We start from the raw sequence: 15,625 nt of genomic DNA on the forward strand, positions 1-15,625 counted from the left end.
TCCAAAAAGAATAGGACTTGTGTAAGAGGTGAAGAACCCATCTGATCAAGGGTAGAGGCTAGTGGCTAAATAGAGACTCTGCAAAGCTTATCTCTTTCCTGAGTTTCACTGTTACATCTCCAGGTACTAATTTGACATCTCCACCTGTATATCCCATAGACATCTCAATCCTAACATATCTAAAACAGAACTTAATATCTTTCCCCCAAAATGTTCCCTGAACTTTTCTGTTACTATCAAGGGCACCACCATCCTCCCAGTCATCTAGACTCTCAACTTAGATGTCATCATTGACTTCCTCATTCTAATTCAATTCACTTACATGCATTGCCAGATCCATTACCAGATCTTGTTCTTCTCTGGTACACATGCCCTTCTCTCTACTCACAGAATCATACCTCTAGCTTAGATCCTAAGCACCTTCAGCCCATACTACTGCAATAAATAGCTTTCTAACTGGTTCACCCTCCCTGACTTAAATGTCCCCTTACTCCAAGTCAAGCCATTGTGAAGATGATTTCTCCAAAGTATATAGGTCTGACCTCAATAAACTCCAATGGTTCCCTATTACCCCCAGGATTAAATATGAAGTCCTATTTGGCATTTTAAATTCTTCATAACCTGTCTCCTTCCTACCTTTCCAATCTTCTCATACTTTACTCCCCATCATGCTCTCTGCAATCCACTGACATCACTCTATTTCAATTCCTGGGGTTTGACACTCCCATCTCCTATTTCCATCCTTTTTACTACCTGCCCCCATGCAGGAAATGTTCTACCTGCTCCTCCAGAATTCAGCTCAAACTTCACTCTCTGTAGCAGGACTTTCCTGATTCCTCCCTTCCCCAGCATCCCAGCTGCCAGTGCCTCATCCTCTCAGATTACCATACATTTGCTATGTATTTATCTTATATATGTACCTAGCAAATATATTTACATGCATTCCCCATTAGGATGTGAGCTCCTTGTTGGCAGGGATTGTGTTTTTACCTTTCTTTATAAGTCCAAGTCTTGACACTTAGCTTTTAGATCTGAGCTCTTTTGTCATCCATGAAGGTTTTCTTAAATGAGGGAGAGAGATGTTGCTATATGTAACTGCCAATCATTTTTGTTCAAATCCAATCAACTAGTGTATGCCAATTTAATTTGACTCTTTTTATTGAGCCACACTATGCTTTTAGCATTGTGCTGGGTACTCAAGGCATGGTGATCAATTTGGGGATGTTATGGAAGTGATCCAGGCTGGAAGCTATTACATCAGCTTTCCTTGGACTTGCTATATTATCCAAACCTGGTATGTCTTGTGATTAAATCTACTCTGCACAATTCTCTTGGTTGCATCTCAATCATGTCCCCTTTGCACATGATCCTTGGTAGAGAGTCCATTTAACTTAAGAAGAATTTATTAAGCATCCCATATTTGTCAAACACTGTGGTAGGAGGTTGGGATACAAAGACAAACATGAAGCAGCTCTTTTCTTCTCTTTAGGCCAGGGATTCTTAACCCTTTTTTACTCCATGGACCCCTTTGGCAGTCTAGTGAAGCCTCTGGATCCCTTCTTAGAAGAGTATTTGTTACCTACATTGATAAATAAGGCAGTGCTAAAAAAAAAAAAAAAAAAAAAAAAAAAGTTTAGTTAAATATTTAACTTTCTTTCCATCCAATTTCACAGGCAACATGAAATCTAGGGGTCCATGGACCAGGTTAAGAATTCCTGCTCTAGGAACCAGAATTTTTTTAAAAATTTTTTTCAATCATCAGGAATATATTTTTATTCTCCCTTCTCCTCCAATTGGTCCCCTCCCTCAGAAGGAAGGAAGAAGAAATACAAAATTATTGTCACATAGTCAAGCAAAACATTCCCATATGGGCCATGTAAAAGCTAATATTCTGCTGGAAGAGATACAACATGTAGGCATTTAAGTAATATAACTCTCTCTCTGTATATAGATAGGTATATGTACACATAGATAGATACATACATATAGAGAGTATGTATTATATTACTACTAATAATATTGCTATATTATATATTATATTACATATCTTATTACTAGTGTTATATCTCTGTATATAGAAGATTAAATACAAAGTTATTCTGTAGGAGGAGATTTAACAACAGGGGGAATCAAGCAAGGCCTCTAGGAGGAGGTGAACTTTGAATTAAACCCTTTAAGAGACTAGAATTCTAAGAGGCAGAGATGAGAAGCTTCATCTCCCTCCTCATGTGGCATACAATAAGCACTTAATAAATGTTTATTGATTTGATTTTCATGCACAGGGACAGAATATAAGAACACATGGAAGCAGTAGATGGAATCATGCACGGAGAGTTTGGCTGAAACATAGAGTGCATGAAGGGGGAATGGTTTATAACCAATCTAGAGAGGGAAGACCCAGATGATGCAAGGCTTTAAATGTCAAACATCAGACTTTGTATTTTGTGCTACTGTAAAATAAGAAGTCTGCGCAGCTTCTTGAGCAGAGGAGTTTACATGCTTTAGTAATATCAATTTGGTGGTGGACCAATTGGAAAAGGGTAAGATCTGAGACATGGAGGCCAATGAGGAGACTAATACAAGTCCAGGAAAGAGATGATAAGAACCTGAACCTGAGCTAGCATGACTGTGGTATTAGTGTAAGAAAGGGGACAACAGTGAGAGACATTTCAAATGTAGAAATAGTAACATTTGGAGAATTTTGAATTCAATTTAAAAAAATAAATGCTAAAAAATGTTATACATAATTGGAAAAAATAAAACAAAAATTTTTTAAAAAAAGAAATAACAAGACTTAACCACTAACTGTTCATGGAGAGGGATGGGCAAGAGAGAGCATTCCATCAGCCAGTGGCATTTATTTAAACTTTTATGATATGCCAGGCACTGTGCTAAGTGCTTTAAAATATTCTCTCATTTGATCCTGATGAGATAGAGTGAAGGCCTTTTACAAAACAGAGTTTGTTTGGTGTAGGAATCAAAAGAACCAATTAGATTCTATATCACCGATGCTGACTCCTTCTTGAGTTGCCACATATATTCTCCTCCATCTTACTGATATTCTACCAATCATCCATGGGAAACTAGATGGTATAATCCTTCTATTGTTTCATAAATACAGGCAGATGCAAATAATACCTCACAACAACCCTGGAAGGTAGGTACTGATATGATTCCTAATTTACAGTTGAGGAAACTGAGGCAGACAGAAGTCAAGCGACTTGCCCAGGATCACACAGCTAGTCAGTGTCAGAAGCTGAATTTCGATTCAGACCCTCCTGACTTCAGGCCCAGAGATCTAATCTGCTACCACCTAGCTGCCTCTTCAAGGGATTCCTGCTAAAATATAAATTAGAGTAAAGGGCCTCCAGAATCCTTTCCTTCCTTTTTCAGTTGTTTCAGTCATGTCTGACTCTTTGTGACCTGGCAAAGATACCGGAATGGTTTGCAATTTCCTTCTCCAGCTCATTTTGCAGATGAGAAAACTGAGGCAAACAGGGTTATTTACATTACTTACCATTTACCTAACTCCTCAGGAATCCAGGCAATTCCACACAGCAAACTGATACATGTTGTTGTTCAGTCACTTAGTCATATCCAGCTTTATGTGACCCAGTGGACTTTGTTCCTGGAGTTTTCTTGGCAAAGATTTATTATTTCCTTCTCCAGTGTGTATCCATTTTACAGATGAGGAACTGAGGTGTTAAGTAACTTGCCCAGTAAGTGTTTGAGACCAAATTTGAACTCAGGAAGATGAGTCTTCCTGACTCCAGCTCTGGCACTATCCACCTTACCGCCTAGCCTCATAGCCTACCATTCTGTGATTTTAGCTCCAGAATTGTTTTTTTCAACTTCAATATCATTCACCTCTCATACCCATCCTGGGCATCATTCACAGATTTCTCTACAAACTCATCAGTACAAAGACTTGGGAAGATTCTCATTGAAAAGCTCCTGAAATGTGTGGACTTTAGAAGTCCTTTGAAAAAAAAAAAAGCTGAGGAACACTTTCCAAAGGGAAAAAAGGTGCTTTTCCTTTTTTTTAATTTCAAGTACCATCCACCCTAAATAAGATCCCAAAAAAGGTTATCTTTATAGATGAAGCAATCCAAAAATCACCAAGGAAACCCCAAATGAGGAGTATGAAATGTGAAAAATATATCCTTCTTCACTACCTAAATGCTGGGGATCTATTTAAAGGACAGCAGTGGCTTTGGGTGTGGAGGCTTAGAATATTTTCTTTAAAGTAGCTATTTCTCATCTTAGCATGATGAGCGCTTCAAAAATCTGTTTATCTCTAAACTGTTATTTCCCTTCCTACAATTAGGAAAGATTTTGAAAGATCTTTGAAAGTTCAGTCAATCTCAATGCCATCTCAGTGAGGTTTGTCAGTTCTATTCACTTTCTATGGACGCTCAAAATGCTCAAAGGAATCTGTGATCTCATCAATCTGGGAATACCTGCCAGTAATAATGTCTGCCTGTCCTAAGCTATGTTTGTTTGTCCAAGTCTTCCCTGAACTTCACCACAGGAGGTCTACCCAATGTGTTGGCAGCTTTCCTTCATTTCTCATGATATCACTAGGATAACACAATTTTTCTTTTACTTTTTTTCTTTCTTTCTTTCTTTATTTTTTTTGATTAGAGCAATTCTCATGCTTCTAGTTTGAGATAATTATATACATGTCGGACCTTTAAATGTCAACAATCCAAAAAACAGTTTTTAAAAACCTGTACATTTTGGGCTTTTGAAAGTAAAACAATCAAAATCTTAATATGTAATAGAAACATTAGAATTATGCTAGTCAGAAAGATTCACGGACCTCTTTTTTTTTTTCTTTAAAGCAAAAACTGATATTTCCATAGAAACAAAGGCTGGGGGAGGAGGGGAGGGAGAGAGGTTTCAAGTGATTTGTGCAGTCACATAGCTGGAAAGGGTAAACCAAAACTCAAAACTTGGGGCTTCTAATGCCAAAGTCAATTTAATTTTCATTATGTCACCATATACTGTTCAAGCTGGAAAGGGGATCACTTAGTACCACTCCCTCATTTATAGTGTCCAGTTTGGCAGGGAGAGTTGTGTTAATTCATTTTTTCTGACCTCAGTTCCCCCTTATGTAGTAGACCCCAGACTATGCCTCATCCTATCCAGCCGCAAACAAGACTCCAGGACATCAGTGAAGGCGTCTTAGTGCCTTCTTTCTGCCACTATACATCAAAACCACCTAATCCCCTGCTTTCCACCTCTTGCTCAGGAAATAACATGGTCAATATTACCATTACATCTACTGGCTGATGGCCACCACACCCTAGTAGAACGTAAACCTTGAAAAAGTGACTGCCTACCTTTTGCATTTGTATTCTCCATTCTAGCCCAGTATTTGGCACAGGGAAGACCCTTAACATTTGTTCATTGATTGACAAGGTAATGGAAGCCATCAAAAGTGAAATAATTCATCCCAGATCACACAGTAAGTTAGGGGGCAAAGCCAGAGACAGAACCCAGGAAGTCTCTTCCCAGGGTTCATACGTTTCAATATACCCCAAGCATTTGCTTAATTAATAACAATTTTTAAAGTCAAGCTTTCAAAATTTCAAATATTACCCTTCTTCAAAGGAGTTTTGATTTGTTTAAACTTTTTTAAAGGATGCATCTTGTTTCATTTGAAATTATATTTGCAGAATTTGGACCAAGGCCTTGATATCCAAGACTGAAAGCTTCTTAATTTTAGGAAGGATATTAATAGAGTAAATCCAAAGACTGACCAAGATAAGAAGGCAACTAGGAAGCTAGCCATCCAAAGAGCCACTCACTGAAGGACATAGAGGTATATAACATAGAAAATAGAATATAGTGAAGGATACCATGGGAGTCTTCAAGTATTTGAAAGGGAATCATGTGAAAGCAGTTATATTGCTCTTAGGCCAGTGGCCTGGGTGGTAAGCAACAGGTTTAAATAAAGCAAAGATTTCAGATAGGTGGTGCATGAATAAGGGCTGGTCCTGGAGTCAGGAAGACTCATCTTCCTGAGTTTCAATGTGGTCTCAGGCACTTACTAGCTGTGTGACCCTGGGAAAGTCACTTAACCTTCTTTGCCTCAGTTTCCTCATCAGTAAAATCAGCTGGAGAAGGAAATAGCAAACCTCTCCAATATCTCTACCAACAAAACTCCAGATGGGGTCACAAAGAGTCAGACATGACTGAAACAACTCAACAACAAAAAAGATTTCTGCTCCACATGAGGAAAATTTTTCTAACTATAGCTATTCCAAAGCAAAATGGGCTCCTTCAGCAGGGAACTCTCCATCACTGGAGTCTTCTAGAAGATTCCGGATGATGTTTGTAGATTTTGTAAATAATCCTTCTTTCTGAGGTACACAATGGACTGAGGTATCTTCTTAAGTCTGAGATCCTGATGCCCAGGGGTTCAGATATCATTCTTTCTTTTCCCTGGTCTAATGGTTCTGGATAGATAAGGAAAAGAATTGCGTCAGGAAAACTGCAGAAGTCTAAGATCCTTTTTTTCCCCTTGCCATTAATGCAAAACTGAAGGCAATGGCCTGAAAACTGGCTGGCACACACCCAGTGATGGTGCCCACAATAATAAAATGATAGTGAAAACTAGCAAAATAAGGGAAAGTGAGGGGACCTCAATCTGATACAATTATTTCCTCTAAATATTTGACTTGAGACCATTTCTCTTACAGACTATGAGAGGGAAATAATCCAATTTAAAACCTCCTGATCTTACCAGCAAAAATTCAGTTCATATCCTGACTTTGGAAGACACTGAATTTAGGAAGAGATTGAAGAAAATTTACCTTATTAAATGTTATGTTTCTACATTATAGGGAAATTTAAGACCCAGACAAGATAAAATGGAAGGGCAAGTAGTTGGCACAGTAGATAAAATGATGGGCCTGGAGTCAGGAACACTCATCTTCCTAAGTTTAAATGACCTCAGACACTTACTAGCTGTGTGTCCCTGGGCAAGTCACTTAATCCTGTTGACCTCAATTTCCTCATCTGTAAAATGAGCTGGAGAAGGAAATGGCAAACCACTCTGGTATCTTTTCCAAGAAAACCCCAAATGGGGTCACAAAGAGTTGGACACGACTGAAAAATGACAACTGAAAAGACAAAAATGGACCACTAGGTACAAATGAAATACATTAACTTTCCATTCGGGTTTATTTCTTTTCATTTACAGTTTGTGTTCAATGCAAATCAATTCCATAACATGAGAGTAATTACTATGAATCAAAGCATGAGGACACAAACACAATATACAAGAACCCCAAACATAGTACAGCATACAAAATAGAGTGTAAAGGAGTGTTCATTCACACACACAGTAGCTTGGGACACTTCTTGAATTAAGAGGTTTCTGGGTTGGCTACTAAAGACAGCAAATTTTCTTTTCTTTTTTATGTAGTTAGGATACTAGTCATATTGGGTATCTCAAATCTAAGCAACAGTGTGTGACCATGTGAACAAAAAAAAAGGATTTCTTTAGAAGGTTTCAACATTGCAGCAGTTTTTCTTGTTGTTGCTTTAAACAAGAAAGCAGAAACATCTGCTTCCCTGAATGAAGCCAACTTTAGGTTTAATACCTGGTTCTATATCTAAAAATATTGAATGACAAGTCTCAGTTGTAAGCTACTCTGATTCACAAAGATTTTCTTTAAAAAAAAGTATTTACAGAAGTAGTATAAAAGATCTTGTGAACTTATAATGATGCAATTAATCTCCCAGTCCTTACATTCCAAATACTCAATTTACCTTGGTGTTTGGCTTTTACACGTTTGCCTCTTAATTTTGAAATTTTGAAATAATCAACCTTCACAACAGATCATCTCCAAAACTGTTACCTATTTGACATAGGCAGAAATAAAACAACATTTGAAAGTTATTCAAGAGGTCGTGTATTTCAAAAGTCTTTGGAATTAAGGAAAGCAAGGTACCTAGTGAAATCTAAGATTTTGTTAGATAAGGAAGTAATGGGAATTCTATTTGTCTACAGAATATTATGAAAGCCAATTTTACTCATTTCGCATTCATTGTGGGAAGGTTCCAATCTATCCTTGCTCTGGCACATGTCATTTGTGATATAGCAATTTAGATGCTATGTCAAACCAAAGCCCCAGAGTAAATAATTTATCTCTTGGGAGAATAGTGATACCTTAATGTTTTAAAACTTATCTAGAGTATATAGGCATTAAATTAGTACTGCTGAAACACATGGAGGATTTACTACCAAAGCTTGATGATGCTTCTTCCATCATCCACATAAATAGAAACACGGAAGCTGTTTATACCATCTAATCAATTTATGGCTAATGAACCAAAGTGAAAATCAAGTCTCTTTTCCACACCTTTTTCCCTTTTCTGGATCAAGAAAAAAAAAATCTACCCTTTTAATCCCAAAGTAGAATTCTGATTATTGATATTTAGTGAATTTTTAATCTTGAATTAAATGGATGCCATCTCTCTTCAGTCTTGTTCTTGGAAGTTCCAACTGGTTTAAAACACTGAACTAAAAAGTCCAACATCATTCAGTCCCATGAAATCATACAGATCCTTCTCAAATTATTTACTCAACATGTGGGAAATTAGCCTGGGACCTTCTCTGGAACCAATGTGTCAATAAATTTAAAGGTGTGGAAGTAGAGTAGGTGCGGTCAAGACATTGACTGTTGGTTTTATTTCCTTCTGTGCCACACTGACTAGTAGATGTAGCCATCTCAGATGATTCAGGAAGATGGGTTAGGGAAGCATTGCTCTTGGCTTGATTGAGTCTCTTAGCAGTAGAGATGTAGAAGGGAAAATGAGAAGATGAAGAGGCAGGCAGTTGACTGCAAGGAATTTCCACTTCCTGTAGTAGTGGTGTTCGTGTTTTGTGTCTGTTTAGTTGTTGGCAGAACGGTGGTGCTCACTGAAGTGTTGTTGCTTGTACTTGGTGCGATGGTTGTATTTTGAGAATAAATCTGAAATGTATTTGGGGAGGGGGAAAGGAACATGGATAAATAAAAGATTCAGTAAAAGAAATTCAGTCATGATAGGCAAAATATGTACACACATGAGGAAGTTACTTAATAACAACACAATTACCCAGTTACATTCCCCCTCATTTTAGTTTTCAGTTACCTGTGTCACAAGATCTGAGAGGGAAATCCACTATGAAGCTAGGACTGAAGGGCTTTATTTTCTTACATGAGGGTTTTATAATCACCCCCATTAAGGCTGTCAATGTAAATATAGTATAGAATGAAGACTCATCCTAAGGATTACTAAGACCCTTAGTTTAATTTTTACCTCTTTCATTTACCGGTTGTGAAGCAAATCACTTAATTTCAGTTTCGCCACATCTGAAATGTAAATAATGTCTGTCTGTCCTGCCTACCTCACTGGGTTGTTATAAACATTGTACATTGGGTTGTGTACAAGCAGTGCCTTGTACATGACAAATCAATATGTAAATGTAAGTTATTACTCATGATATCAATATTATTTTTAATTACCCTACAGGAGCATAAAAAAACAAAAAAAGCAAAATATCAAATGATGAATTAATTATTTTCTAATTCTCAGTGTAGCCGATCAACTCATTTGGCAATATATATTTTGACTGAATGTCTTTTCTTAGATTCTCTTTCACTTCTCTCAGCAAAGTAGAAAGTCAAATGTTGCTCTAGGGTACACACACACACACACACACACACACGCACACACACACACACACCCATATTCACTCACAGTAAAAGGCAAATATAAATATGAAGGGAAGCCCAAGTTATGAGCCTGATCATATCCATTGCTCATCTGCCTTTCACTGTGAACAAATGATAAGGATTTTATCTTAAATGTGCCAAAACGTGCCCACTTGAAATCATGAAATTGCAACCTCCATTTAAAATAACCAAAATCACTATCTAGAGTTCCACCTGATTTGGGCACTTTTCTAGATTGAAAATAATTGAGATACAAATGCCCAAGTATGGCAAGTTATAGTCAGTGACTAGAAAGATCATTATTTCCCAGGCATGAGCCAATTAAATACAGACCTATGATTGTATTGTCATAGCATGTCACTGACTCCTTTTTTAATATCACTAAATGAAGTCCACTGAGGCACATGATAATCTTTCCATTGTCAGGGAACAATATCAGATTCTTGATCATTTCTGAGATAGAATAGAAATTTTCAGTGCTCTGCCACTCAAGGCTTCTAATTACAGAAGGAAGAGAGCAATGTCTCCAAGTTCCTAGTTAACTGAGAAGCTATGGGTATACGCTGATTTCTTGGAGGACCTTAAATGTTCAGTCTAATCCTCACTTTACACCACAGGAAAGGCCCAGACCAAAAGTGACTTGACTGAGTCCATATAGCCAGTGAGAAGTAGAAGACCCAGGTGCTTTCCATTACACACATCAGGAACATGTTTATTTAGTTATAAAGCACATTAGCTCATTAAATAAACATTGGCTAAATAAGCATACAAGTCTCAACGAAAAATAATTATCTTGATCAAAAAGATTTCAAGTCTGTCTCCCTGGTTGATAGCCCTTCTATGGATCCTTTGTGCAGTGTTTTATACCATGGTAAATATCATAGAGATAGGTAAGTCTTATCCCTGAAACCTGAGATTTGTGGGTACAGATAAATGGCATTATTCTCAAATGAGGAACCCTTAAAGGGAATATGGTTTGAGTTACTAATGCTAATACCATAAGTTTTTTTTACCTTAGCCGGTAATTAATTTCATACATAAACCTCAATGCTCTATACCAACTATGATTCAGTCAAGCAGCTGCTTATATCATTCATATCTTTAATGTGTAATATTTCTTTTTAGAGATGAATTTACAGCACACAATAAATACAGTCACGTACAATACCCTACATACTCTCTCCACTCACATAGCTTAGGGGAGTGATGTTAATGTTAGTACAAAGCGCTACTAGTTCACCCTTGAGGCTAAAAATCAGTATCTCCTGGTTTACTAAAATCTTTTGTTTAAAAAATGGGGGAGGGGACAGACGGGAACATTTCTGTAGACCTTTTCCCCTCCCCCACAGTAAAATTCTAATGCTCCCAGGGCAGAAACAGCAGCCAAGAGAATCCAGAGGACAGGAGAAATAACAATAGGTTACAGTTACCCAGGTCCTCAGAAGGGGGAGCTCAAAAGGCTTCAACACAAACAGGCTTTCAACGAATGTTGTCCCAGGGGTGGACCCAAGCAGGTGTCATGTAAAAGGCAAGAAACTATAAACCCACTTCCCCATTTTAGAAAAACTTAGTTAGACTCGAGAATTCAGGGTAGTCTCGGCCATCACACCCCAGGACTCTCCAACTCTCTGCTATCCCTGTCTCCTGAATCAGAGACTCCCAGCTATACAACATTCTCCAATCACCTCTCCCTACGCCCTCCTAAATCACGGCTCCCAGACATAACTCTATAAAGGGGGCACTGGGCAAGGAAGAGGTTAGCCCAGAAACAACCAGGACTGTTGGCATCCTTCTAAAGGATGGGACTTGATTCCCGGGCAGCCCTCCTAGGGGAAAAAAACAAGGTTAAGTAAGAGAGGCAGTGGATATACTGTCCCTTCGGAGCACCTGGTAGCACCCAGTCCAAACTCTTCCAGGACCATCCACTGCATTGTCTCTTACATAGTCGTTAGTGAACTTCTGGTGTAATGTTTAAAGAATCGTAGATCTTGGGTTCAGAGGACTTGGATTTCAATCTCAGCTACGCTATTTTACTAGCCATCACTTCACATTTCTGGGCTGTGAATTGAGGGACTGACTGGATGGTGTCTAAGGTGATATCTCGAGTACTCGATACCGCCCCAACTAGAGGCCCTTCCTTCTTTTCCTATCCCGATGGCATTGTTTTTTGGGGCGACCTTCGGATTTCTCCACCACACCCCGAAGCAGCCATCCTAGCAGACAATACCTTGAAATTTACATTTCATCTCTCTCTTCCTAAACCATAACTGCTCGAGGGCAGAAAAGAGAGCTTTTTCCCTATCCCCACTCAGCTCGACTTGGTTTATATATCTCTCTTCAGAAGTGCAGGCCAGAAATAAGCGTTTGATAAAACACCTTTCATGCTTGAGCGATTCACCTGCAGCCTCCAAGCTTTGGTAAAGAAGAACGGCAGAGAAAAGGGTAGAAGGGTCCCGTTGGGCTGGAGGGTGGGAAGTCAGTTTTTAAAAGACTCAGAAACAGCCTAGGACTGTATAAGGGTGGAAGGCAGAAGAAGGGCAGGAGAAGGGCACGGTGGACTGAAGAAGCAGGAAGGTTCTGGTTAGATGCAGTTCAAGGCTAAGGGAGAGGGGAATTGGGAGATGGGGCAGGCGGGAACGGAGTCACGAAAATGCCCACCCACTCCACTCCCTTCTCATGGATCGGGCCAAACTGGGTTCAATGTTGTTTTTCTAGGTGGCAGGTGAGGGAAGGAGCCAGGACTAGAACAGCCTTCGCTCATTCCCTTAGCTTTCCGGGGGAGCAGAGAGGGGGCTTACAAAATTTCCGAGGGTCCTCAGTCCCAAGGGCTGTTTTGATGGGAAGATGAGGGTTCCAGGGTCGAGTTTTTACACAAGACTGTGCAGAGGCAAGCTTTCTCTGCCCAGGTTTGTGCGTGGGCGCGCGCTTTAGCGCGAGGGGGCAGGGGTAACGAAGACCGGGTCTTTGTGTAAGAACTGGCTGGGGCGGAAAGAATGGGGATTCCTCTGTGCACGGGAAGAGGATCTTTCCTTGGGAACAGAAGGGGGCAGGCTTAGGGTGGTGGGGAGGGGTCTTCAGGGGGTCTGGTTTCTCTCTAATGGCAGACGGGTGAGGCTTCTTTCTTTGGGAGGTGAGGAGCTCATTCGGAGGGCAGCGCTCTCTCCATATGGTAGCGCGCAAAGCTAGAGTGCAGTGGCCCAGAGTGGAATAGGATGGGAAAGGTTGGGCGGGGCGGGAGGAACAGGGTCTCTGTGTCTGTATATGGGGAGGGGTCCTGAATCTGAAGCCAGGCAAGGCACTGTTCAGCCAACAGAGAAAGGGAAGGCATTGTTACTCCCGGGCGGTGAGAGCGACGGAGTAATAGGAAGAAAAGAGGAGCCTTCCCGTCGGTTGTGTAGGGCATTGTCTAGGGAAGACGGGGCGAACCTCGCTCCAGCTGGCGGGAATCTGGTCGACGGAAAAAGCCCTCTCTGAACCTGCCCAGAATCCGGGGGGGGGGGGGGGGGGAAGGAGAAGGAGTTAGGAAAGGGAGAAAAGGAGGCTGAAGAGCAGAAGGGAAAGTCATTCTCCACGTCCAGAGGCCCCACCCTGCTCCTCCCGCCCCGCGCATCGCCGGAGGTCCCTCTACGGCGCTGTGCCTGCAGCGCGGTGCTCACCTGCGAGGGTAACAGGAGTGCCAGGAGCAGGAGCCCCAGACATAGTTTTGCCGCGATCGCTGTCCGCATGGCCGCTCTGTCTGTCGGTCTGGGCCCTCTCAGTTCGATGCAATACTATACACACAGCTCCGCTCCGCGAGCGCGCTCTAAGTACTAAAGCGCTGTCTGATTCCGGACCCAGGCGTGCTGGTGAACCTAGCGCATCGGGCTTTATATGCGAGGGGGGGAAAGACACAATAGCCGTGACGTGGCCACTCCCGCTTATTCCCTCCCTTCCCTTTCTCTCCTCCCCTCCCTCTCGCTTGCTCCCTCTTTCCTCTCCTACGTCCCGCCTCTTCTCCCCACCCCCTCCCCTTTTTTCTTTTCCCTCGGGCGGTCTAGAAGCCTGGCTAGCCCCTGGGCCACACTCCTCAGCTCTTAGGTCTCGGAGCTCCCACCTCCTCCCCTCCCCTTCCCTTTTCCCCAGTCTCGGGGTCGAAGCTGCCTCCCTGTTAGTAGTGGGCTGCGGGCCGCCTGGCATCTAGACTCCCGATGCCCTCCCTACCTGCCCTCCAGCCCGCGGCCCTAGCCTTACAGCCTCAGCATTTCACAGATGTTTGTGTAGAAGCGAGCAGGCTTGGGACAGGCTCCCACAAGCTCCAAGGAGACTCCCACATACCCACCCGAGGGGAGAAAAATGTAAAAACCACACACGCAGCTGTAACGTTTGGACCAACTTTTCTTTGTTCCCCGAATCCTTCATTTTCTCCCCCTATCCCTCCTCCTCCCACACACACACACACATAGTTTCCTCATTTATCCATGAATTACTGACCCTTTCCTGCTATTCTAAACACTGGGTGAGGACTAACGCCTCCGTTTACACCTATGCATTTCTGACTTTCCGAACGTTTGGGCTGGACTGGGACAGGAAGGGGGAAGGGCGAGGAACCGGGCTCCCATATGAAAGAAATGATCAAGCGTTTCTCTTTCCAGTGAGAAGCTCAGCGACGTTTGGAGCAGAATTCCTTACAATCCTCCAAACGTGGCTGCTAGTGAGCACTCTCTGTTGCTCTGAGGGAGGCGTGGTTCTGATCAAATTTAATTTCTTTTTTTTCCTTGTCCTTACGCTATCCCAACTTACTAGCTCCCCCAGCCTTTTCCTCTTTCTCCCCTTTCCATTGCTTTGTTTTCATTCAGGCATACCAGGGGTCTGCAGTTCCAGCTTTCAAAAACCTAGACTGTAGCAGGCTGGATTCCATGTGGATGCAGCGACGTAAACTGGAAAAAGACGGGTTTCCGCTGCCCCACCTCAACCACTGGTGGCTGCTTCCACTTAATAATCGAAGCTTGAAAGACAATGTTTTAAAGTCCCTGACTTTTTCCAATGTAGCGCCGCATAAGGAACATTTGTATGTGCAGTAGTGAAATTAAACTTGAGAATGCTTTCAAAATGTGATCCCCCCCCCAAAAAAAGTCCATATATGGCATTAGGAATTTTAAAATTTGATCAGAATTGGTCAATAACTATCGTGTTGCTAAGCCTTCCTAATTCAACTTTATATTCAGGAATTGTATGTCCTCTTAGCACCATCTGTTAGAATATGATAGATGGCATCGTTATTATTAAAAAGGATACAGAATCTGAGTTAAAATCCTGCCTCTGCCACATACCATATAGCTGTGTGACTTTGGGCAAGTCATTTCATCTCTGAATGAGATGCACCTGCAAACTCGGGGCTGAGGGTGGGGTGGGGAGAGGAGATGAAATATTCCTTTCTTTTTTATTGCTTATCCCTTAAAACACAAAACTTGTCAAGTTCCTTCAGCTCTAAATCTGTCTATGAGATACAAAACTAGTGATACAGAGAAGCTAGCTTCTGCATGCCTTCATCAAAAATTAAACATTTTCATGACTACAGATATACACGTTGAGAATTTCTTCTGTTTAATGAGGAAATCATATAGATTATAAATCTAGAACTGAAAGGGACCTTAGAGGTTAAATAGTTCCAGCCCCACTCCCACACCCCATTTTGCAAATGTGGGACTTGAGGAAAAGATAATTGAAGAAACTGACTCAAGGTCACACACTTAACAAAGTAGCAAGGCCAAGATCCAAATGTGGGTTCTGACTCCAGATCCAGCATTATGTCCATACCACACATTTTTAAAAAGTGACAACCATAGGAAGTTCTCAACATCATATCTGAACATCTAAATATTTTATTTATTAAGCAACATCTTATTTTCTAGCAG

The 15,625-nt window shown here is 41.1% G+C and overlaps 1 long non-coding RNA gene across 4 annotated transcripts; it reads right to left on the bottom strand.

Annotated features, from left to right (window-relative positions):
- Positions 1-7,157: 7,157 nt before the first annotated feature.
- On the bottom strand, positions 7,158-14,654 carry LOC140526611 (uncharacterized). Of its 4 annotated transcripts, none has more exons than XR_011974444.1 (3): positions 14,573-14,654; positions 13,388-13,595; positions 7,158-8,987 (listed from the first exon to the last, which is right to left on the bottom strand). It is a non-coding gene; the product is annotated as an uncharacterized lncRNA (long non-coding RNA). The 4 variants fall into 4 exon arrangements; XR_011974445.1 differs by lacking the exon at positions 14,573-14,654 and adding an exon at positions 14,511-14,525; XR_011974446.1 differs by lacking the exon at positions 14,573-14,654 and adding an exon at positions 13,932-13,946.
- Positions 14,655-15,625: the final 971 nt, after the last annotated feature.

The sequence above is a fragment of the Notamacropus eugenii genome, chromosome 2, assembly GCF_028372415.1.
Source record: "Notamacropus eugenii isolate mMacEug1 chromosome 2, mMacEug1.pri_v2, whole genome shotgun sequence".
Lineage (NCBI taxonomy): Eukaryota > Metazoa > Chordata > Mammalia > Diprotodontia > Macropodidae > Notamacropus > Notamacropus eugenii.